The sequence below is a fragment of the Tursiops truncatus genome, chromosome 16 (genome assembly GCF_011762595.2).
Source record: "Tursiops truncatus isolate mTurTru1 chromosome 16, mTurTru1.mat.Y, whole genome shotgun sequence".
In the NCBI taxonomy this organism is placed as follows: Eukaryota; Metazoa; Chordata; class Mammalia; order Artiodactyla; family Delphinidae; genus Tursiops; species Tursiops truncatus.
Window position 1 is genome coordinate 6,980,324 of NC_047049.1, and position 23,127 is coordinate 7,003,450.

Sequence of the window (23,127 nt, forward strand, 5' to 3'; positions counted from 1 at the left end):
TAGTTGAAAAGAATGTTACAGACAGGTATATATATATATATATGCAGTTACATATGCAGTTAGTTAAATATTTGATTTCCTACTGTATCCCAGACGTGGAAGACTTTGGAGATGAATAATGCGTGATCAAGGCATTTAAACATTTAGAGACTTGGCGATGGGTAGAGTATGTCACAGCCTGGCAGTCAGGAGTGAAGGTGTCACAGATGTCTAGGGTATGGGTTTTGAAGGGTGGACGAGAGTTTGCTAGGCAAGCTCTCGCTGCCTCCAAAGGCTGGTTCCTTGGCAATAATAGATGGTTAGTCAACATGAAACTACTGTGTCATTAGAGGCTTGGAACTACTGAGAGCCCACGCCCGTCCCTCCTTCCTAGCATTTCAGAGGCTGGGATGTCTCTGTTCTCCACACCCATCTCCCTTGAATTGGAAAGTTTGGGGTGTAAGGTGGTGTGGAGGCACAGTGGGAGTGAATCACTTCTTGACCTTGGGTATTATGGTAACCCTGACCATGGAGACCACCCTGTTCCTGCTGTGAACTCTTGTAATTGCGAAGTAGGAGCTGGCTGGTGTCAGGACTTGGGCCCTTCCTTACATTAGAGAGAACACAGGAGTATGGTTTTCTTTTGAATGGTTTGAAAAGTAGAGTGCAGCTGGGAAACTGCTTACGGTAATTTCATACATTAAAAAAAATATTAATCAACTATTTGTATCCTGACTGATTGTAAGGTGAGCTTGGAGATGGTCAGGGATGGCTGCAGCAGTTCATCCTCACGGGACTTGAGAAAGGACGACCTTAAAACACAGATGCCCCGGTGCCATAGCAGCTCCAATATTGAAATTGCATCTGTCCTTCGCGGGAAAGGCACAGAAAAGACACCTGGACACGCCTCCTGCCCAGGTGTTTGCCTTTTCTGTCAGCCCCGGGGAGGAGTAACTTCCCCACCCGCCCCCTCTTACTACTTTGTGTGCACAGGAAGTGGTTCAGATAATGTGGATGGTCCCATATATCTCCTCTTCATTCCATGTATAGTAAAATAAATGCGAGTGCTGTGTAATGCATCACCTCATTTCATATTGCCTTTGCCAAGAAAGTGCAATTTTATCGAACATTAGGATTGAATTCTTAACTGAGTAATCAATTTCAGTAGTAAGTTAAAGTGCCTTCTCTTAATGACAACTGCAACCGTTCATCAGTTACAGTGGATTAACAGTTGTCAGCATTTATGCTAATAGCACTTATAAACCGTGGGCTTCTGAATTCCATATTTCTCAAACAGTTGGTAAGACTTTTTGCTGGAAGATAATATGATTGTTTTGTCCCTTTGCTTGCTACTTGGAGATGCAAAGAAGTTAAATGACATTTTCACGGCGATGACACAATATCACCTTCTGGTGTTGCACACTTGGCTTCGTGTCAAAATAGATGGAAAGAGTTCATTTGTTCTGGTGCTCTGCTGTTTAATTTGATCTGGTGTGTGACTAAAGCAAGACAAATAGTATTTTTAATGAAACCATTTAATAACCTCTGGTAGCTTAGAATCGAAGGCATTGGAAAAATGCAATTAAAGGATGGCTAGATGTAAACAAGGAAGAAATCACTGCTTCAACTTCACTGATCCAATTCATTTTGCTTTCAGGGTTTCATCGCCTTAAATGGTTTTGAACCGATGAAGCTGGATTCTCTTAAAAAGACGGAGAGCCCATCGTGTGAACTATAGAGTTTGCGGACACATTTATATTGGTGAGTTATTGTAAAATATCTCCAGGTAAAAGTTCAGGTTTTTCAAAATCCCCTTTGGAATGTGTTTGCAGTTTGTTGATGACTGGATCGCTGGCAGCCTCAGGATGTTTCATCGGGACATCTAATAGCGGGATCATATTGATTGTCTTTCAATTAATTGCATCTGGTATTTTCATTTATCAAAAGCAAAATACATGTAATTAACTCTGAAGCAATATAGTTCAGTGTAAAGTGATTGTTGCTGCTGCCGCTGCCGCTATAGAGATAAGTCGATGGAAATTACACCAGGAAACTCAAGTCAGGATGGAGCCGTGTTAGGACTTCTCGACATATTAATTACAAAGAATAAAAATGAATTGGGGAAACCGTCCACGCCACCCCGAGTGGCTTGGGCAAATGGTAGATGGACATCTTTAGGGAGACAGCAGCTTGCTGAGGATGGTACATCTTTAATGAGCTAAGATTTTCAGACTTGCCAACCTCTAGGATGTCTTGAACATAGAATGGTTTTTTTTCTGGTGGAATGGATTAGGGATGTGGGATGTGGGCTGAGGAGAGCCCTCAACTGTCTGCTTATTTGGAGTATGGTTGAGAAAATACCAGTGAACAGAGTTCAGTCTTCCGTCCATAGCAAGGACTTTTGGGGGTCCTGAGTTAATTTCAACATGCCTTTAGCCATTTCCCACAAAACCTAGATCTTAGACTCTCAACATGGCAACTTCTCAGAAATGATTGATTTTTATCCTGTTGAAAAAAATGTTTTCTCCTTGAGCTGACAATGTCATCTTAAAGCCAGAAAAAAGAGTGTGAGCCATTTCTCACCGTTCTTTCTGTCAACCCCCAGGCTTGTTCCCTGCAGTATTGAGTAGGACAGACCCTCAGGTTTGGAGAAAGGTCAAAGGCCCACAAGGAATTTGTACAACAGGATTCCCTGCCTGAGAATCCTGGGCAGATTCCAGCACACACGGTCTGGAATAAATAATAACACAGAAAGAAATGTTGGCCTTAAAATGCAGCCTTAGGCACGGCTTTAGCCGGTGATCGCCAGGGGGCCCGAACTGACCCTCAGTCTCAACCCAACCAGTGGGTGTGGCCCGGGGAAGGGTCTCACTGCCTTTTCCCATGGACGAGGGTCAGTTGCCAACACCGGGGCTGCTGCTCCGGACCTGGGCTCACGGAGCCCACTTCCCAGCAGGTCCCTCTGGGAGGCCTTATTTGTGACATGAGTAGTTGTACTGGAGTGGTCCCCACGGGCCCCCGCCTTGTAGAAACCCGGAAACCTTTCCCAAGAGTGATCTGAGAAGGCTGCCCAGCCAAAGGCCACGGCAGAGCATGAAGTTCACAGAGGTTACTTATCAGAGACACTCCGTAATCTTTGAACAATTCTAAGAATCTTTGTACTGGGGCGATGAGAAACTAGAAATATCAGTGAACCTTCTTTTGGGGGTGGGACATGGGTGTATCTATTAGTCATGATGGCCACTCTCAACCGTATACACTCAACTTTGCCTTTTAAGGCCAACATTTATTTCTTTTCTGGCTCTCACTCATTCTTCTAAAAGAAACCTTTTTTTAAAGACCCTGCGTGCTGGAATCTATCTGCCCGGGGTTCTCAGGCCGGGATGTTGTTGTACACATTCTTTGTGGACCTGGGGTTGGTGGGGTGTTAATTCCAGGATTGGGTAACGGCACTGAAGATGTTTTCAGTGGGTCACAGTGATGGAAATCCGTCAGACCCCCACGGTTGTCCAGTTCCATGTCCAAGCACTGCCAGTGCCCGATCCTCGAGTCCTTCACAGAAAGTCACCCGAGGTTCACCTGAGGGAGCGTCTCGGCTGGGTGCCAAGACTTGAGAGTGATGCTTGGTACGTTTTGTAGACACCACGGGGTTGGAAAACTACTTCTCTAAAGATAAGAATGTGGAAATCCACAGTATAAGGATGAAATGGACTTCTTAAATATCAAGAAACGGTTACATAACAGCATTTTCATTTGACTCAACCTAATAATTGAGCCACTGCGGGATCCTGTTTATCAGTGATCTCTGTCTCAGAGAGAGGAACATTGACATTGCGTAAATGCATCCAATATCAGAATGAAATTGCAACACCATTCCTGATAGCAAATTTTTCCCTAGCACCTAGCACGCTCACACAATTGGCCTCGTACAGTGGTTCTCAGCACTTATGTGTTTTGGGCATAATTTGGGGTAACAGTTTTTGATAGCACTCTGGAAGAGCTTGAGAAGCTTGGTGTAACGTTGGCGTTGGCCCTCATTAGAGCATGGCCACCATGCCTGGAGGATGCCTCGTGGTGTCTGTGACCTCACCCACATTGACTGTGACCCCGATGGCCTGGCTGCTCCCCAGCACTGGGCACCCTGCCAGTGGGTTAACCTTCGTCCCTGACCACCCCTGTGTACACTCACAGGGTGTGGTTCTCGCGTGTCCCAGAAGCGTGTGTTAGTTCTTGGCTCTTTTCTCTGTGGCTTGTCACTGTGCCCAGTCCATTGTACCCCACTCGTTGGATGGCTACTCATTCAGCCCCAACTGCAGTCAATACCTAGCAACACAAGAGGGGTATCTTGAATTGCAGCCAGAGCAAGGGACCACATGTGGATTTCAACCTGGTAGCTTACCTGTTGAGATCTCCTAGACAAATCCTTTTTAATGTAGGCAGAAGAGAAGGAAATAGACAAAAGACACAAAATTCATGAAAAGTCGCAGTCTTGGAATGGCAAACCTGTGTGGTGCTGGAACCATTTATGCGTCGTTTTTGTCCTCTTAGTATATTTGTACGTGCCCTCACTTAGAAGCATTCTATTTCTATTATTCTAGACCTGAGAGTCTGGTTGTGGCTTTTTTCTTTTCATAACCTCAAATCAGACATGTCAGCCTCCTCCCCCCGTGCAAAGAGGCTCATTTGGTCATCACTAATGAACGACAACACGCGACATGTAGATCTGTTGCATTTTGTTCTGCTTTTACTGTCCATTCTGTACGTCATCGCTTGTTACAGTGAAACCCCGACGTGCTCCGTGGTTCGCTGACTTCTGGAACCAGACTTAGTTCTCCAGTGGTTCAGATGGGTCATTGTTTTTCCTTGTGCCATTTTGTTATTAAGCATTAATATTTGTGGCGGTACCAAGTTACCTTGTAATTTTAACAGAAGCGTCAGGGAAAAATGAGTGCTTTTTGTCGAATGTCTCCAGCTAAGTGGAAATGCAAATCACGGCCCTTAGCTCTTATTCTGTAAAATGATGGTGGCGTAGCGGTGGCTGCGGTTTGTCAAAGACGTGACAGCGTATCCGGCTGCCGGCACCCAGAGAGGCTTGCGCGCTGCTTTATGTTGACAGATTGCAATGATGATGTGGAAGCTTGACCTGCCCCGCAGAGCCCCAGGGAAAGGTGATCTGAGGTTGCCCTGGTGCTGGTGACTCAGAGGGGAGGGCCTCGCAAGGTCTGTTGTGGGGTCCAGGCCGCTCCGATCTGAGTATGGCTTTAGTGGGCCAGTGGGCCCCATTAGGGCCTCTGCCCCGTTTCTGCCAGCACAGCTTTCTTCCCCGCGAAACAGAAGGGAAAGTATTGCTTTACTCCAGAAATAAATGCCCACACCTTGCAGTGAGTCTGACTCTCACTGCTTGAGCACTGGAGGGAGCTGGCTGTGGTCATGCTGGGCCTCATGTTGTGGCCTCCAGGGTCCCCTGGAGTTCTTGGCCTGCCCTGGCCGTCACCCGTCCACTCTTTCCATGCAGCCTGCACTAGGGACGTGTGATCCTGCTCCGGTTTTTAGACTAGAGGCACAACTGCCAACATCGGAAAACACAAACCAGAGCAACATATGCTGGGCCTTTCATCTCCAGGGGACTCTCTAGATGAGAAACAGCCAGGAGGCCGAGACGGGGGCGGCAGGGAAGATGCTGGTGGAGCTTCGGGCCCTGCTGTCTGCGGAGAGGGGAGGAGGGGTCTCAGCTGGAGCTCTGGGGTCTTGGTTCTTGCTTGTGTTTTATTCATGAGCTGCAGATCCAAGTTCCTGTAGGAGCCCTTCTCTGGGAGGTGTTGATTCAGCCCTTGTCCTTTCCTCCAGGGAATTTCCAGATCCCAGCAAGGCTCCTGGGTAGGACCCTTGAGATCATCCACCTAGTCCCTTTGTTCTGTTTTCAAAGTCTGTCCTTGTCCCGGTCACATGGGGGTCAGGCCCCTGGCCCCTACCTTCTGGTGGGTCACTGCTCTGCTGGTGCTGACCCCACCTCCCATCCCTCAGGACTGGTTCTAATCAACCAGCGAGGCCAGGGAGGCCCGGAACTCTGTCATCCATGTGTCCGCAACAAGCCAGCCTGCCTGTACTTCCTGGGGTTCCCGGCCAGGGAGGGTCTCTGCCAAGCTGTGTTCCTGCTGGAAGTCTGTGCCTGGGAGGGATGGCTCCTTGCGGCCACAGGAGAGCAGCGGGGCCACGGCCCTCTCTCCTGGTGGAGCAGGGCTTGGGTCAATACTGAGCATGCCATACAGCATTGCGCGCGGACACACTAGGTATGTGGCCCTCTCTTCCCAAGATCCTATAACCTTGGCTAAGATCCCTGTTTTATTTATTTTTATTTTTATTTTTGCGGTATGCGGGCCTCTCACTGTTGTGGCCTCTCCCGTTGCGGAGCACAGGCTCTGGACGCCCAGGCTCAGAGGCCATGGCTCATGGGCCCAGCCGCTCCGCGGCATGTGGAATCTTCCCGGACCAGGGCACGAACCCGTGTCCCCTGCATCGGCAGGCGGACTCTCAACCACTGTGCCACCAGGGAAGCCCCAAGATCCCTGTTTTATTAGCGAAGCACTTGACGCTGAGATCATATGCCAGCACACGGGGCCCATGAGTAGACCTGCGGCTTGGACACCGATGGCGTAACCCCAGGCTCAGGGTTCCCTTGGTCCCTGCTGAAACACCGCAGTCCTGTGACTTGCTTTGCCAGTATGCAGGATCCCTCTGTAGTGATGACTTTGTCGTGATGACTTCTGGGGTCCTCAGCTTTCCGGGAAGTTCACGTTCTCGTGTGCATGGTGGGGTCCATCCCTGCCTCAAGCACTTGGTCCGTGGGAAGGGGGGCTGACCATGGGCTGCCCCTTGTCCCCAGGGGTGTGGCTGTGTGCAGGGAAAGCACCTCTAAGGCCAGCCACGATGGGAACCTGAACAGACGCCACACAGAAGCATTTCTGCCCCTGGCCTCCCAGTAGACAGAGGAACAGCAGCCCCAGGTTATGGGACAACTAGAGGCCATTGTCACTGGTCTGCTCCTTACCATTTCCCTGGGACGTGGAGCATGTATGTGTGAGAGGGAGGGAGAATGGGAGGAGTGGATGGAGGCGCGAGCCTGCGCGGGGTAAGGGCCAGGCATGTTGAAGGAAATGATAGTTCATGTTTGCTGTAAGTTTCAGACCGAGGATGTTCATGTCACTGTGTGAGTGGGTGGGGAAATGAGCTTTCTCATTTAAAAATGTTTGGGTCTCAATCCAGCGCTCTGGGTGTCATTAATGGGAGACGAAGAGCTTATTTCTTTGTATAAATATTTTTGTTTAGCATTTGTGTGTTACCACTGCCAACGTAACTACTATTTCTAGAATGCATTGGGCCAATAACATCTTTTTAAAATATAATCTTACTTTTAGGTCATTTTGGTGATCATTCCATTTAGATTTTTGTGGAGGAACACAGCATCTCTCCAGGTTCAAGTGTAAATCTGGCATTACTTTCAACTTAGCCTCAAATTCCTCAGCTGCAAATGCTAAGGAAATACTCCACAGCTCAAGAAAGAGCCCACACGTGATGCGGAAAGAACCGGGGTACTTACAGAGTTCTTCATCATTTAATTTCTGGATCCTGATTTGGTGCATTTTCCAAAGTAAGGCTTTAGGAAATGTCTGAGGATTCAGTGGTCCCCGGTGGAGGTTGTCCCCAGGACCGTTGCCTGCGGCTTCCCCCTTCCCTAGCGTCCACCTAACAAGCAGCTCAACACATGTGCTTTATTGATTCCTTTATTTTTGGCAACCTTGGCAACTCCCACCTGGCCCCGTGCTGGTAAAAACAAAGTCTTCCTGGTTAACTGAACACATTTGCAATTCACTCTTTCTACGTAGCAATTAAGATAATTCCCTTTAAAAAAAGAGATAATTCTCTTAGACTCCTACCAGTTAAAGATAAATAGGAGGTTTAAAAAGAAAATGCTTCGTAATTCATTGGTTTGTGCGTGAGCAGGCAGGCTGGTAACGGACGAGAATGTCTGCCGTGAGTGGACCCCTGTGCAAGGAGTAAGATGGGACATTTTTTCTGTCCCTCTCTTCAGCAGCAGCCCGAGCAGTGACATTTATACATATTTCATAACGTGGTTCCTTTAGACAGAGGGAGCAAACAAATCAATTTCTCAGCAGTATACTGTGTAAAGGAAACAGCAACAACCTGTGGGGTAAGTTACAGAAGCTGTTGAAATTAATTATATTCGGCAAGAAGATAGAACGTTAGGGGAAAAATGCGAATGTGTGGGGGTCAAAAACGCAAGCCACGGGTGCGTAGCAGTTCCGAACATCTGCTGCCAGTGCTTAATTTCCATTCCTTCATATGTGTCTACTGATCAACTCCAGTGGCTCCCACCCGGGACCCCCCATTCCGTCTTTTCTCGAGGCTGGTGGATCAGATGTCCTCGTGAGCTTCCAGTTGGATCCGCTTAGAGCAGCCTTGATTTATCGGACGGTATTGTGCTGTCTTTTAATACAGGAGATTTGCAGAAAATGAGTTCGTGGCAAAGATATCTGGTTCCTGTGTCTTGTAACTCAATACCTGGTCTGTGGTCGCCTCCCTTCTTCTGGTTCAGCTATACATTGTTTAACTCAAAGGAAACCTTTGTTGGCCTGGGCAGGGTGTAACCTGCACCTCCTTGAAAAATTCAGCTGAAGCAGCGCAGGGCAGCGACCCATGTCGTCAGGTCCGGGGCGGGGGGGCTGTTTGCTGGGCGGTGCTTTCGTTCTGGACACCAGAGCCTCAAAACAGGCCTTCCCCCTTCTCAGGAGGAGCTTTGGGGCAATGCAGGTTTACTGGGTGCCCCTCGGTTCATCCGGTCACGGCCACCTGCGTCCCACCCCTTCTGCAGACTGAAGACAGGTGTCCACAACCCAGGAATGGAAATGTGGAAGAAGCGCCGTGGGAGGGTGGGTGCGCAGTCCTGCAAGATACTGACTCAGGATGCCCTTGGCCTCATCTGCATCTCTTAATCAATATTGATAACCTACTGGGCTTGTCTTTGCTGGGTGCCCATCACCCCCTAACACATTTGGGTCCTCACTCATGTTCGCTGGTGCAGGAGGGTTGCCCAGTCATTATAACACAGAAACCCAGGACTTCAGACTCTCTGATGACGCTGAGGCTTCTGACTCTATCAGGTGAAAGTAGACAAAGGTTTTGTGAATGGACTCGGATTCAGGATTAGTTCTCTGTTAACATGGAATCTTCCAGAGTGATTTTCAAAAGCTCTGTGAGGCAGAGGTCACGTCCGATGCCCTCATGGTCTCCTTGATTTTCTGTGCATGGTTCGCACGTTACAGATGCCACAGGACTCTTTTTTGAATGAATGAATCCCAGGCTGCAGAGGGACCAGGGAGGTGTGGGATGGCTGGACCTGTGCAGGAACCGTCCCAGCATCTGTCTGGAAGGAAGGGTTGATTCTGCGTCAGCTGGGAGTGTCTTCTGCTGATGGAAGGCAAGCCAGCATGGTGCACTACCTGTTTGGAGGAGGTGTATGTGCTCTGAAATAATATGTCCATGTTCCCGAGCTTTCGGCGGCAGGAGAGCCTGTCCCTGCCTCCCCTACTTGCAGGTGGGACACAGGTGGGGCGGGGAGTTTGAATTCTGTGTAGCTTGGGGACCCAGCTGTATTCTCCTGTCCTCTGGGGTGCTGTGCTTGTGGTGGCTTCCTGGGTGAGGGGGAGTTGTGATTCAGCCGCCTTGATTGAATCTGAGCTGGGATTACAAGGACCTGTAGTCCCAGGTCCCTTGGGACTGAAGGACAGATGGAGGGTGTATCAGATTCCTTCGTGGACCCATCACGGTGGCTGCATGCTTTGCCTGCCTTTGGAGATTTGGAAACTGGTATTTTGTGTATGCGTATCTGATGACCCCAGTCCCATGTTTGTTAAAAACCCTAACTTTGAGAGTACAGGACTCCTGGCCTTTCATAATTCAGACTCACTTCCACTTCCTAATTACAGCAGAAGATGACTCTAAACCACGACATAGGGTTGCAGCTTCCTCTAGAAGAGAGGGTTCTTACTGATTTGTACTCTGATCTCCCACAGGCTTCAGTGGCAGCACTGCAGAGGCCTGTTTAAGGCTGGAAAGCCTTCTGCTTGCGTGTTTAAATAGAGCAGAGTGATGCGGCCTTAGACTTGGCTGGGAAACCGCCCAGCTCTTTAGTCTGGGATTGCATCATAACAGGCGTCCCTCCAGAGCCCCATGGCTTTGGCACCGCCTTCTTTTTTTTTTTTTAATAAGTTTATTTATTTTATTTATTTATTTTTGGCTGTATTGGGTCTTCGTTGCTGCACACGGGCTTTCTCTAGTTGCGGCGAGCGGGGGCTACTCTTCGTTGCGATGTGTCGGCTTCTCATAGTGGTGGCTTCTCTTGTTGCGGAGCACGGGCTCTAGGCACGTGGGCTTCAGTAGTTGTAGCACACGGGCTCAGTAGCTGTGGCTTGCGGGCTCTAGAGCGCAGGCTCAGTAGTTGTGGCACACGGGCTTAGTTGCTCCGCAGCATGTGGGATCTTCCCGGACCAGGGTTCGAACCTGTGTCCCCTGCATTATCAGGCGGATTCTTAACCACTGCACCACCAGGGAAGCCCACCTCCGTCTTGTTTTTGCACAGGGAAGGTAAAGATTCCAGTTGCCAAGGCGAAGACTTGGCCGTGGGCTTGGTGGTGGGTGGAGGGAAAGGTACTGAAGGCAGTGCCAGGAAATGCTTGCGGGGCGTGTCCTGGGCCACCTCGGATGGCGCCAACCTTGGGCAAACGAAACCCCTCTGCACTTAGTGCCTCAGAATCCCTCTCTGTCAGATGGGGGTGAATAGTAAGTAGTACTGAACCTCAGAGTAGCGGGAGTTCAACGAAACAGTCATTGAGGAGGACTCGGCAAGTTCCTGGTACATTGTAAGGGCTTAATAGAGAATGACCACCACCACCATCATCATTATTAACAGCATCAGTAAATGAGATAGTCATTCATTTCACTTAGCTTGGAGGGGAACCCTGGTGACCTGCCGACGGCTGGAGGAGCTTGGAGCACAGAGTGTGTCTCTCCAAGGAGGCCCCTGTGGTCTGGCTGCTATGAACGTTGAGACGGAAGATGGACAGAACCTTAGACTTCCTGGTTCTCGGCACTTCTGTCATGTTTTCCTCCTGGGATGTTGGAAGTGGAACCCATCTCCTTTCCCACCAACCTGGTAGTGATGTTTCTTTGTCAAGGAATGAAGGTTTAGGGTTCCCTGAGGCCTTTTGCACATGTCGCACATGTTGAGTTTGAGCTCTTCATTTCATGAGGGTGAGCTGATCCGAGCCACGGCGGCGCCGAGGTGCTGGTGGCAGGGTACTGTGCCCAGGTGTGACTGGCTACCTGGATACCTGTCTGATGATGTGTGTCCTTCTCTGGGAGAGGGTCCCCATTCTCCTGTCAGTGGCTCAGGTCTCTGCAATTTGCCTGAACGTTGAGTGTGACCAGCAGGGCTGAGGCCGACTCGGCCTGACCCTCCCCAGCGGTGACCGGGTCAGCCGTGGAGAGGGGCAAGCACATGGGGCTTTATCCTGGAGCAGCGCTGGGAGAGGCCAGTTAGCGCGGCTACTTCGCATGAAAGGCTGTTAGATTCAGGTCACCGGGTTTGGACTCCTGCATTTTATGGCAAAGTCTGAAAATGCAGATTTGTAACAACCAATGTTAATGAATTCAGACTGTTTGAATTTCACACTGAATAATGGCTGGAATTATCAGAGCCAGGGGCTTATGAGATCCTTGGATCGGTGTAATCTTTTCTCAAGATTCAATTGATAGATAGCATGATGTAATATCACATTACTTTTATTAACAAGCCTGGCGATAAAAGAAACACACTTATTAGGATAGGAGAATTTAGTAAAAATAGTAGTAATAACAAGACAATTTGGAATGTGTAATCTATCCAGTAAATTTCAAGATGCCACATCTCATTTAAAATGCAGTGCTGTGCCCATAGATGTTGAACGCAATACCTCTGTACCCTAGGGCTTCCTGGGTTTTTTTTACATTAAAAATGTTCTATTTAAATGCAGATTTTGATTTGCAATCTAGGAAGAGAGGTATAGGAAGAAGGACAACTGCGTCTTTTAAATCAATTTTAGTTTCATGGTTTCTTATTCTGCCTGTCTTTCTCGTCCCCACCTTCTCCTCCCCCAAAGGGTAATCTCTAAACATACAGGTTTAGGAAAATGCATAACGTTTCAGAGGATAATAGCATTGTTATAGCCTTGTCTGTCTTAGAATTTTCCTCCGCACACATCCCGCCACCTCAAGCTGAAGAAACACTAAGGGCTCCAGGTTTCCTCATGGGGCAGAAGCTTGAGAATTTCTCTCTCTCTCCCCCTCTCTCTCTCTCTCTCTCTCTTTTTCCCCCCAGTATGTGTGTATGTATGTATGTCACGTATGTATTTATTTAGCTAGCTAGCGAGCTGCGTCAGGCCTTAGTTGCAGCAGGCAGGATCTTCGTTGTGGTGCACAGGCTTAGTTGCTTCGTGACATGTGGGATCTTAGTTCCCTGGGAACTAAGGGATCGATCCCAGGGATCGAACCCGCACCCCCTGCAGTGGAAGCACGGAGTCTTAACCACTGGACCGCCAGGGAAGTCCTGAGAATTTCTCTTTAAATTGAGCTAGTTCACAGGAAATGAACACATATCCAAGAATACACATTTGTGGTAGTTAAACTATTTTCCTTTTAGAATTTATTGCTGCTAATTCTGTGTGTGTGCTTGTGTATTTATTCCCCCTGAATTCTATCCTTCCATTGCTTCTCCACATGCATTTCAAGTACCTTACCTGGAAAACTAATGGAACAGCCATATTGCAGGGCACAGATGTCAGGAATTTTTAGGGCTTTTCCTTTCTGAGCGCAGAAGTGACTAGTTTGATGTGGAGCTTCAGTTACCAAAGAAATGGATTTATAGCTTTTGACATTCTACTCTTAGAATTAATTAGGTGGCTAATCATTATAAATACCATTTTCTTTTGCTGTTGTCTCCATTTAATAGAGCATCTCCTGCTATACGCACTTGTCAGTTTCAAACTGAGAGCTGTGTTTTGGCTTTTATGATCTGTCAAGGGAAAATGAAAGTAAATTCTTTATAATATGCTAATTGATCTATTTGGGAATTTTTAGATATAGACAACATCTGTGCTTGCCAGTAGCACAGTTAATAGCTTCCGATCTTCAACATAAGAAAATGTTTTCACTGTATGTGACCTTGCTGAGACCTGCTGTGTCCTCCCCAGGGCTTGGCCGTGTGCAATTTGGGGTCCTTTCCTAGGGACCTGAGGCCATGTAGAGGATGGCCAGCTGTAGTCTTGTGCCCCCATCCCCACCCCAGCCTAGACCAGACTGGCTGGAGTGAGGGGTTCGGAGCAAGTGACTCTGGGCTCGGGCAGCCCTCAGAACCCTTCTGTCTTCCTTGGCGATGCCACCTTCTCTGGTAGCTGGGCACCTTTGTGTTTTCCCTTAGGCAGTGATTTTGGCAACTCGAGAGCTTTTTTTCTTGCAAACCTGTAGCCAGGAAGTGTCCTGTCTTTTCCTGTTGGGCGTGAGGGTTCCCTTTAAATGCTGACTCCTGGCAAAGGAGAGTTTCCCCAGCAGTTGGTGGGAAATGCTCCAGGTTGACTTGGGGGCGGGAGGAGGTCCCTTCAGTGTGCCTGGGTGTTGGGGCTTGCGTCACAGGCCTTCCTTGGCCGTGGAACACAGAGTTGAAAAGCCCAGAGTGGTCCAGCACTTGCCCTCAGAAGGAGGCCAGGTGAGCCAAGCGTTCTGAGCTTTCCCGTCCCTCTTGGGCACACGGCCTCATTCGGTCTCATGTGTGTGGCCAGTCATGCAAAGTCGGAGGGGGGGAATCTTTATTTATCCTTATTATTTTAATGGATAATGGAGGTTAATTGCCTTCTCTTGGCTCCTGGCAGGAGCAGAGGTGGGGTTTGAACGCAGGTCTGGGTTCGACCTGCACACCCAGCCTGTCGTGCACCATCCCCATCTCCCAAAACCGTTTGGACGTTGGGTATAAATGTGGCTTGCTGTTGAGTGTACCTGACCGGCTGATCTGATGGCTGTCCTCTCACTGTAGACTCCTAAGTCTGTTTACAAACAAACATCTAAGAGAAGGCTTCCCGACCCAGATGCTCCCAGGCAGGTGAGCTTGTTGCATTCTGTGTGTGGGGTCCAGAGCTCCATTCCCCAAGGGCCCAGCAGGGGTTGGCCCCAGACCAGTACAAGCCTCTTGCTTGGACTTTGCAGTAGCCAAGCCCCCGGGCTGGACCACTGCAGGGAGGGGAACTCAAACCCCAGAGTGTCTGTCTGTCCTGTTTTTGTCTCTCTGTTCAGCAGAAGCAGCCTCCACGCTGGCTCGCTGGCACTGTGAGGACGAGGCTGGGGTCTGGGCAAGTCAGGGGAGAGGAATGAACAGCAGGGTCTTCTCACCTCCCCTCCTCGGAAGCCTGGCCCTCTGATTCCCCAGGTCCTGGCCTTCCTGCAGGCTGCTGACCACAAAGACCAGCCAAGTGACGTATTAAGGGCCGGCCGTGCCCTGGACTCTGCTCAGTGCTGTCATCCTCCTGTTACCACTAATTCTCAGCCTCCAGTGATGGTGTGTGTGTAGGTGTCATCATTACAAACACAGGTAGGGAACGGGCTGTGCATTCTGAGGTGATCTGCCCAAGGTCCCACAGACCGTTCCCTGGGCTGAGCACATCCCGCCTCACACCTGCCCAGTGACGGGCAGCTGAGAAGTCACAGTGCACAGTAAGTCCTTCGTGAGTGGTGGTTAGTGACTGTTGCCAGTACTGCTTTTACTGTTGGCCTCTCTTCCCTTTTGTTTGAACCTAGACCCTTAGGCCAAAGGTGATCACTGCAGAGGGGTAGTCATTGAGTCTGTCGCTGAGTTACCAGCACCCGTGACCTAGTCATCTCTGGCCGAACTGCTACCCTCAGGCACACTTAGATGTACACACACATGCACACACTCCTACACACATGCACACTCACACGCACATATAAATGCACACACTCCTACACGTGCACACTCACACGCACACACACTCCTGCATACGCATGCGGGGGGGGCGGGGTGTGGACCTCTTGTGGCATGTGTGCCCTGGGGGCGCCTGCATCTGGACCGGGTGAGGGGTTTCTCGGACCTCGTCCTCCTGGGTGCTCGCCTTGGCTGCCTCTCGGGACTGGCTTAGGTGAGTGCAGACTCTTAGCTCCCACGGTGGAGAGCCGAGGGCTTAGACAAACAGTCATCCGTCTTAGCTGTTGGCCGAAATGTTTATAGAAATGGAGGTGGGGGGCTTCCCTGGTGGCGCAGTGGTTGAGAGTCCGCCTGCCGATGCAGGGGACACAGTTTCATGCCCCGGTCCGGGAAGATCCCACATGCCACGGAGCGGCTGGGCCCGTGAGCCGTGGCCGCTGAGCCTGCGCATCCGGAGCCTGTGCTCCGCAACGGGAAAGGCCACAACAGTGAGAGGCCCGCGTACCGCAAAAAAAAAAAAAAAAAAGAAATGGAGTTGGGAGATAATTAGACAGACGGTGCTGCTTCTTTCTCTGTTTTTCCCAGGTGGACAAGTAGGGGCAGTTTAATTTGAGACCAGTAAATTTTATAATTGGATTTAAAAGAGGAAAATGTGTGAACCTGGCATGCACATTACCTTTTCCACTGTGGTGACAGGAGCCTCTCATCGAGTATGGATCAGATGATTTTATGACGCCAACATTAGTATTGGGTGCACACGTAATCTAGAGTCAGCAGGTTCATACACTACTATCTCATTAAATTTTCAGGCAAAAGCTGCAAAAATTAATTGGAGGCATGTAATAGTTTAGAATGTGAGCCAGCTTATGGTAATATAAATTATATAAAGAGAAGACAGTTTTATATACTGAGAGGGGGAAAACCGGTTTACTTTAATGAGAAGAGATAGAAATGTAGAGCTATTTTTTCATTACAGATGCACTTGAAAGTGTTTGGACTTAGTTGATGAATAGAGTTAATTCTCTGCTACAGTTCCAGTAATTCATATTGCACAGTTTAATGACTTCTAGATAAAAACAGGATTGAAATGTTAATTTCTCTGAAGAAATTGGGGCACCCTTGTATATCAGGCTTTCCCCCCTATTAAACCACTAGTTAATTTCACTAAACAAGTCTCCTGGAGTTCCTTCATGCTACGTAGACGTTTGTATTTCTTACCTGAGTTAGCTTACTGTCTTTCTCTAAGCCATGATGTACGTGCCTGTCTTAAATGAGAGGGTTTGTTGGGCAGAGCTGTGTCTACGCAACTTGACCCAGTAGAGGTTCCCCCACGTGGAGATTTGTAACCAAGCGCAAGATTTTATCCATATTCTAGTGACTAATAACTTTTATTTTCTTTGCTTTTGTTTGGCTGTGGGTTTGGCTGGGTAGATCTGTTGTCCCTGTTTTTGAGCTGGAAAACAAGAAATCTTGATCAATCAGTATTAGATTCCTGAGGCTTCTGTCCCAAATCATGCAGGAACTTTTCATCATCACCATATTCTTTTGCATTTTTGTTTTCTTTTTCACTTTTCATAATGCTGGGCTTTTTTTTTTTTTCCATTGAGTGGTTCAAAACTGAGTTCAGTGTCTTCTCTTCCACTTTAACCTACTCTCAGAAAAAAGATGCGCAGGAAATATTAACTGTAACAACAAAAAGTTAAGTAGTAGTGGTGCTATGTAATTATGGAATATTCAAGTTTCTTCCCAGATTTCCTACATGTATTTCTCTATGGGTGTTTTGTTTTGGTTTTGGTTTCGTTCGGTTTTTGATCTGTTTGTTTTACAATGAGGACAGAAAACACACGAGTATTTAAAAGGGAGGGAAAAGATGACTCCAGCCCGGTTCTCCATTTTTCCAGTTTGCCTCTGGATGTGGTGTTTGAAGGGCTTCCTAGAAAGGACTCCTTTAGGGCTGAGCAAGTGAAGACCTGGCAAGACTGACTTAACTCCCAGGGGGGACGCAAGGACCCCTGCCCCCCACTCCACCCCCACCCAGTTAGACCGCTGGGCCCAGAAGAGGCTACATCCTGAGAGTGGGCTGGTGGATGCTGGTTTTTAGGTTCTTGTCTGTTGAACTTGGCTTTCTGAGACCCTCCACCCCTCTCTATGCCTTTGTCAGTTAGGGACCTTCTAACATTTGGGGATTTGGTCTTTTTTCCTGAGATCTGCTTGTAGGTGTGTGTCCCGACTTTCGCTCACGGAGCAGTTAGTGGCACGGCTGGGAAACGTAACGTGAACTTGGAACGTGTGGAGAGACTCGTCCTAGGAGGCTGCTCTCATCCTCCGGTCGCCAAAGCCCTTTGCTTTCTCAGCGTCTGCTTCAGCCGCGCTGAGCTGTGTGTCAGGCACAGGGTCAGATCCTCTCCTCTGAACGCACCTTTTTTTCAGGGCGGCATCCCCCGGCCCGCGCACCTTGGTTCCCTCTCGTGTGGCCGGGAGCTCACGCTTGTCCTTCTCTGCTCTGCTCGCTGGATGCACTGGGGCGATTCCCTTCTTTTATCCCCACTTGTCCCTTTCATCAGCCGCCTTCACACCAGCGATGTCTCTTCTGTCCCACATTGTGGAAAATTAACTTGTGTACCATCGACCCAAGCCATTCCTAAGCATTCCTATTCCTTCGAAATCTCAGAAACTTCAGTTTAGGATTCCTTTAAGGGAGTTACTCAGCTTTTGGCGCTGTTGACGTTTGGGACCTGTCAGGTCCTTGTTGGGGGGATAACTGTGGCACCCCTGGCCTCCACCCATCAGGTACCAGTAAGCACCCTTCCTCCCCGCCCCAGTGCAGCAGCCAAAGCGTGTCCGGTGTGTCGCCTGATGTGCCTTAGGTGTAAGTGTCCCCACTTGGGATCACTGGCTTTGGGGGTGCCGGTCTCCTCCGTGCCTGTCGTCACACTGCACTTGAGTCATGTGGATGTGGCGCCTGGAGCAGCCTGGACATCACCTTATAGCCAGTTCTGCACCTTCTGGGAGACACACGGCCTGCACACCTGTGTTGCCTGCACACCTGGGGACCCTGCGCTGGGATGCAGTCCTGCCTCCCGCTAACCCCCTCAGACTCACGCGGGCGTTCACGCGTGCATCCGACAGACAGATTTGTCACCTTGTCACGGTGACACTTCGTGATGGCCTCCCTGCTCATGTGCCGTTGACACCGGGCCATCTGAAATTGGGCCAAGGCACCCCTCAGACTGCAGTGAAGGAGCCTTACTGGCACCAGGCGTAACTTACTGCCTGCTTTTCCCTGTTTCTTTAACTTTTAATTGAAACCATTTAGTTACCACCCCTGCTGCTAGGAATCTGGGGACAATTAGGAAAGTCCCATCTGTCCTTTGAACCACGTTATATTGCCTTTTCCTCACTATCTCTGGAAGACGGCGGGTTTGAACAGCACTGTCTTTGCTGCCCACTGGATGGTTGTTATCTCACTTGAATGAGTTACGGCAACTCTTTAATTCAATTCTTTTCCCCGTCGCTGGCTTTGAGATGATTTAGTTGAATCAGACGCCTGGTTTTCCGATGCAAAGCGGGGCGTCCACCCGTGCTATAGGTGGATTTGAAAGATTTCACTTAGAGAGGAGCGCCTTCCCTGCTTGCCCCTGAGCTGCTTGGCATGAGCCCCTGTTTACCATTTCAAAACAAAGATTGGAAATGGCAGATGCCATGGGCTTTGCCAGTCTTTCCCCGAGGCGGAGAATTATCTGTCCAGTAGTATTAGGTCAGTGAATTCCTACCCAGCTGTGTGTCTGGAAGCAGGGAGGGGGCGGGGCAGCCTGGGTGCTGGTCAGGAAGGACGTTTATAAATCTATAAATGGGCTAAACAGGCCACTGTCCTGCTTTGCTATTTGAGTCTGAATTAAAGCGTCACGAGTGGGAGGTGTATCGTGCAATCATTTTAACCAATTTGCTTTCTAATGTGGAAAATCTGCCTAAAATGAGACCCGCTGCTGTGGTTGTCCATAGACAGAGGATGGGTCAAACATGCTCGGACAGAGCAGCACGTGGGTGACAGAGGACACTGGGGCCTGCGTGGTTTTGGTGAGAACTCGGTTCCTGAGCTTGTCTTCTGTTTTGCTTGTGGGCCTCAGGGTCCCTGTGGATGTCACCTCAGAACGCAGGACACAGTGAAGATTTGTTTCTCCCAAATCTTAGGATGTTTTTAACCCAGTACTAGGGGTGTCAGGTGCTTGCTGAGAAAGCAGGCCAGGTGGTGATGGCTCTGACTTGTAGGTTTTTCCAGGAAAAGACAGGAGCGGGGACACCAAGGCAGGTAAGAGCTGGCCAGCTCGGGTCTAGCAGTCCCTGGGTGCAGGGTTCATGCAGCGTCGCCAAGCTCTGGGCACCGGTCATGCCCCACCCAGAGGTCCGAGCTGAGCTGGGGTAGGCCGTGGGCCGCCCTTAAACCTCAGGAGCAGGGGCTGCCGCCATACCTCTGCGGGGGCTGGTCCGTGTTCCTGTTGTCTCCGCCGCTGGTTTGGTGAGCATCTCACTGAGTGTCAGTCTAGTGTGTGAACGTGGGTGTATTTCAAGCATCCTGGCTCCTAAACATAGGCCAGCACCCTCATCTGGCGCATGATGGGAGAAACCGGTCTGCTCCAGTCTGTTCCAGTCTGTTCCAGTGTGGACTTGCCCGGAGGCTGGCACCTGCCGGTGGTGTTACCACCTCTGCTCTCCTCCAAGGCCACCCAGGGGCCTGACTCTACTTCAGAATTAAGCCCAGTGGGACAAGACTCTGTCGTGTGTGTGTGTGTGTGTGTGTGTGTCCAGGCAGATGGGCGTGTCCATGTCCGTTGTGTAAATGGTAATAAGACACCGTCAGATATTGTGAGTATGAAGTGATTAGAGTCTTCAGATGCGGAAACCAGTGTCGCCTTCCAAAAATTGAATGCGTGCCCCTTGACCTACTAATCTCCCTTCCCCACCCAGTGCCAGAAAAGCTTTAATACACCAAGATGTTCCGCCGTCCTGGTGTTATTTGATGGCAAAAAGACAGATGCCTTTAGCACCCAACAGTGGGAAAATAGCTCATTCTTTTTAAAATGATGCTTTCACAGTTTGAAATAACATAAGTAGAAGGTTTGTCTTAAAGTGGAAAGATCCAATATTGAATGTACATTTATGAATAAAGCCAGAGAAATACTCATGGGGGAATCTGATAATGAATATTTTATAGTGCTTGTCTTTAGTTAGAATTTGGGTGTTTTTTTTTTTTTCCCCATTCTCCCATCACTCCAATCAATGTTCTGTAACGCACATATGTTGATTTTTTTTTTTTTTTAAATAGGGAAAAAATTGCCGGTCATCTTGATGTTTCCAGAAGGGTCAAATGCTTAATGAAGGGGGAAGAAATACAGTATAAGATTTATAAAAGCAAAGCTAATTGTTCTAACTCAAGATAACGTCATTGTCCTTTCTCCTTGCTTTTCCTAAAAATGTGCACGTGTGTGTGAACACACAGGGGTTTTTCTGTTGGCTTACCAAAAAGAATGCTGCTATCCCTGTATGCCCGTTTGATACAGCAGACTGTGTACAGACAAATCCAGTATTTCCCTGTGATTGCCTTTGGGCACATGTGTGGACACAGGATTCTATGTCAGTGGGTCTGTGTACTTGCTTTGTTTTTAGAATTTTGTAAACACCCCCACCCCACCCCACCCCTGGCGCCATTTTTGTGTTTCTTGGCAGCACAGTGTATGCTAGTGTCCAGCTGCCCTTTGGTTGCTGTGTGCCTTTGGGAAAATAGTTGAGCCTCTCTGTGCCTCAGTTTCCCCCTTAAAAACAGGGGCAGTAGTGCCTATCGATAGGTTTGTAAGGACTCAGTGAGTTAACGCTTGTACATCGGGTGACCCAGCGCCTGGACGCCTACTGATTGATCACAGTACCAACCTGCTGGCTTTGTTGGTGGTGTCACTCTCCTCGTCTTCCCAGTGTTTTCAGCAACTGGTATCAGTCCACATTCTCCCCGTGTTTGTAATCACATACACACATATAACGCTTTAAAAGCGTAGAATTCAGTTCATAGTACATGTTCTTTGAATTTAACGGCCCTAATAACATCAGCCAAACCCTATCCCTCTCCTCAGAGCCTTTCACAGATTCTCTCTTTAAAGAAGAATCCCCTTTCTGTTTGCACCTGTTCCTCCCCTGCCCCACCTCACTGCACCCCGCCCACACAGGCAGATGCTCCTGTCTGTAGCAACCACAGCTTTGGTTGTCATCTTCAAGGACTGTGGCATTGGAACTGCCCCCCGGAACCAGGTGTCCCAGCAGTGGAGGAGTGCAGAAGTGGACCCGGCCAGAAGTGTTCCCGGGGACAAAATGAGCACCGACTTATATGGGGGTGAGGGTGAGGGTCTTGTGAAAACTGAACCAGCAGAGACCAAGGTGAGTATCCTCCTACGACTCGATCCCACCCATAATGCGGTTCCTCTGAGCAGCTGATTGCAAGTCGTGATTTCTTTTATTGAGAAGGCGTTTATTAAGTGCCTGCTGTATGTGTGGGATGGAGCTAGGACGGCAGGAAATGATGTGTAGATCCATTTAGGAGGCAGCCTGGCTTCAGCCTGGTTCAAACCACTGGTTTCCTTCTGTTCTCCTTTTCCCTGAAGGTTTACAGTTTCTCTCTGTTCCTTTGGGCATGGTGGGCCCGCCGGGAGCTGTGCCTGGTTCACACACTTTGCGTAGATTCAGGAATGGGAAGCCACAGAAACGGTGACTGGGACAGTTCTAGCGAGACCTTCGGGGTGGGTGACTTGGGGCTCTAGGTTGACGAAATCATCATTTAATAACCCTGGGTTGACTCCTCCCCGCTAGAGTCAGGCTTTCCCTGGTCAGGCTGTTGCTTTTCAAGTTCACCACATTTGGTCAGATTTTTTGAGAATAATTTCACTGATTCCATCAGGCATTTTTGTTGCCCTGATTTAAAAAATTTTTTTGCTTCAACTTTTTGATAGGTCGGAATCTCTGGTTGTTTAAAAACAAAATCTCGTTAGTCGTGTTTGCTTTTTCACAAGAATATTGGAAAGGAAAACAATTTTTATTCTAGTCTAAAATGTGTTGTCAAGGGCAAATATCTCAAAGTTAAAAAGAGAGTGTTTTGCAGCACATTATCAGGCTCAGAAATATCCTGTGTAGGGCTCGGCTTCTTTGGGGACACACATGGTAAATATGTTTTGTGAGAGCCGGTATTCATATTCTATTGCATATTTGGGGGGAAGAAATTAGAGTGCAGCCTTCGGGTCTCTAATACCAATTTTATATTTCAGGACCCAAATTGATGAACCCCGGCTAGAGTACAAGGCACATTTGATAGGCTACAAAATTAATATGTGTTCTCTACAGACGCCGTCGCACATCCGTTCAAAAATCGTGTGTCTCTCTTCATACTTTAAACATTGTGTGTATGTGTATGCACACACGTGTGCGTGTTCTAGGCTTTGTGTGTACCGATCACAAGCTGTCACCGAACTTGCGTTCTGGAGGACGGTACACCCTTGATGACTGTCTTCTTGCAAGGTGTGTACGTCAGGCTGGGAATACGCCCTGTCTTGGACAGAGTAGCCACTTTGGTGGGGCTGTTGAGAGCGGCCTCCAAGGAGGGAGCTGAGAGTGGGTTGGTGGGAGACAGCGGCCTCACGAAGATCTGCTCGAAGGGCCTCTGGGCAGGGCCTCTGGGCAGAGCCCCTGGGGCAGCAAGCAGTGTGGCAGTGGCTGCGGGTGCAGCGGGGGGACAGCAGGGGCCATGAGCGCGTTGGCCATCATACAGAGTCCTGCTCTTGACCTTCGAGGCAGTGGGAGCAGTGGTTTCAAGGACAGTGTGATATGGTCAGATTTAAGTTCTGAAAAAAGATCCACTCCCCACCCCAAAAAAGAAAGACCACTAAGTGTCTCTGGAAAATGGTTTGGAAAGAGGCAAGAATAGATACAAGGAGACCATGTAAGTGGGCCCATATGGTTGTGGGTCCATATAGTCATTAAGATTACTCATTTTAGCCAAGAATGTCTGAGTTAACTTGGAGGAGTAGATTTCCCTAAGGTTTCCCACTGGAGGATAACGTGTCCCCGGA

At 48.9% G+C, this 23,127-nt stretch overlaps 1 protein-coding gene across 4 annotated transcripts in view; it reads left to right on the forward strand.

The window, feature by feature from the left end:
• CTBP2 (C-terminal binding protein 2) overlaps positions 1-23,127 on the forward strand; it is a 163,063-nt gene that overhangs the window by 47,307 nt on the left and 92,629 nt on the right. For 3 of the 4 annotated variants that reach the window (XM_033842021.2, XM_073793816.1, XM_033842023.2), the window contains one exon: positions 1,637-1,740. The gene's annotated coding sequence lies outside the window, so the exon portion shown is untranslated. Of the gene's footprint in view, positions 1-725; positions 898-1,636; positions 1,741-23,127 lie in introns of all 4 variants that reach the window. The other variant, XM_033842022.2, reaches the window with a different exon arrangement.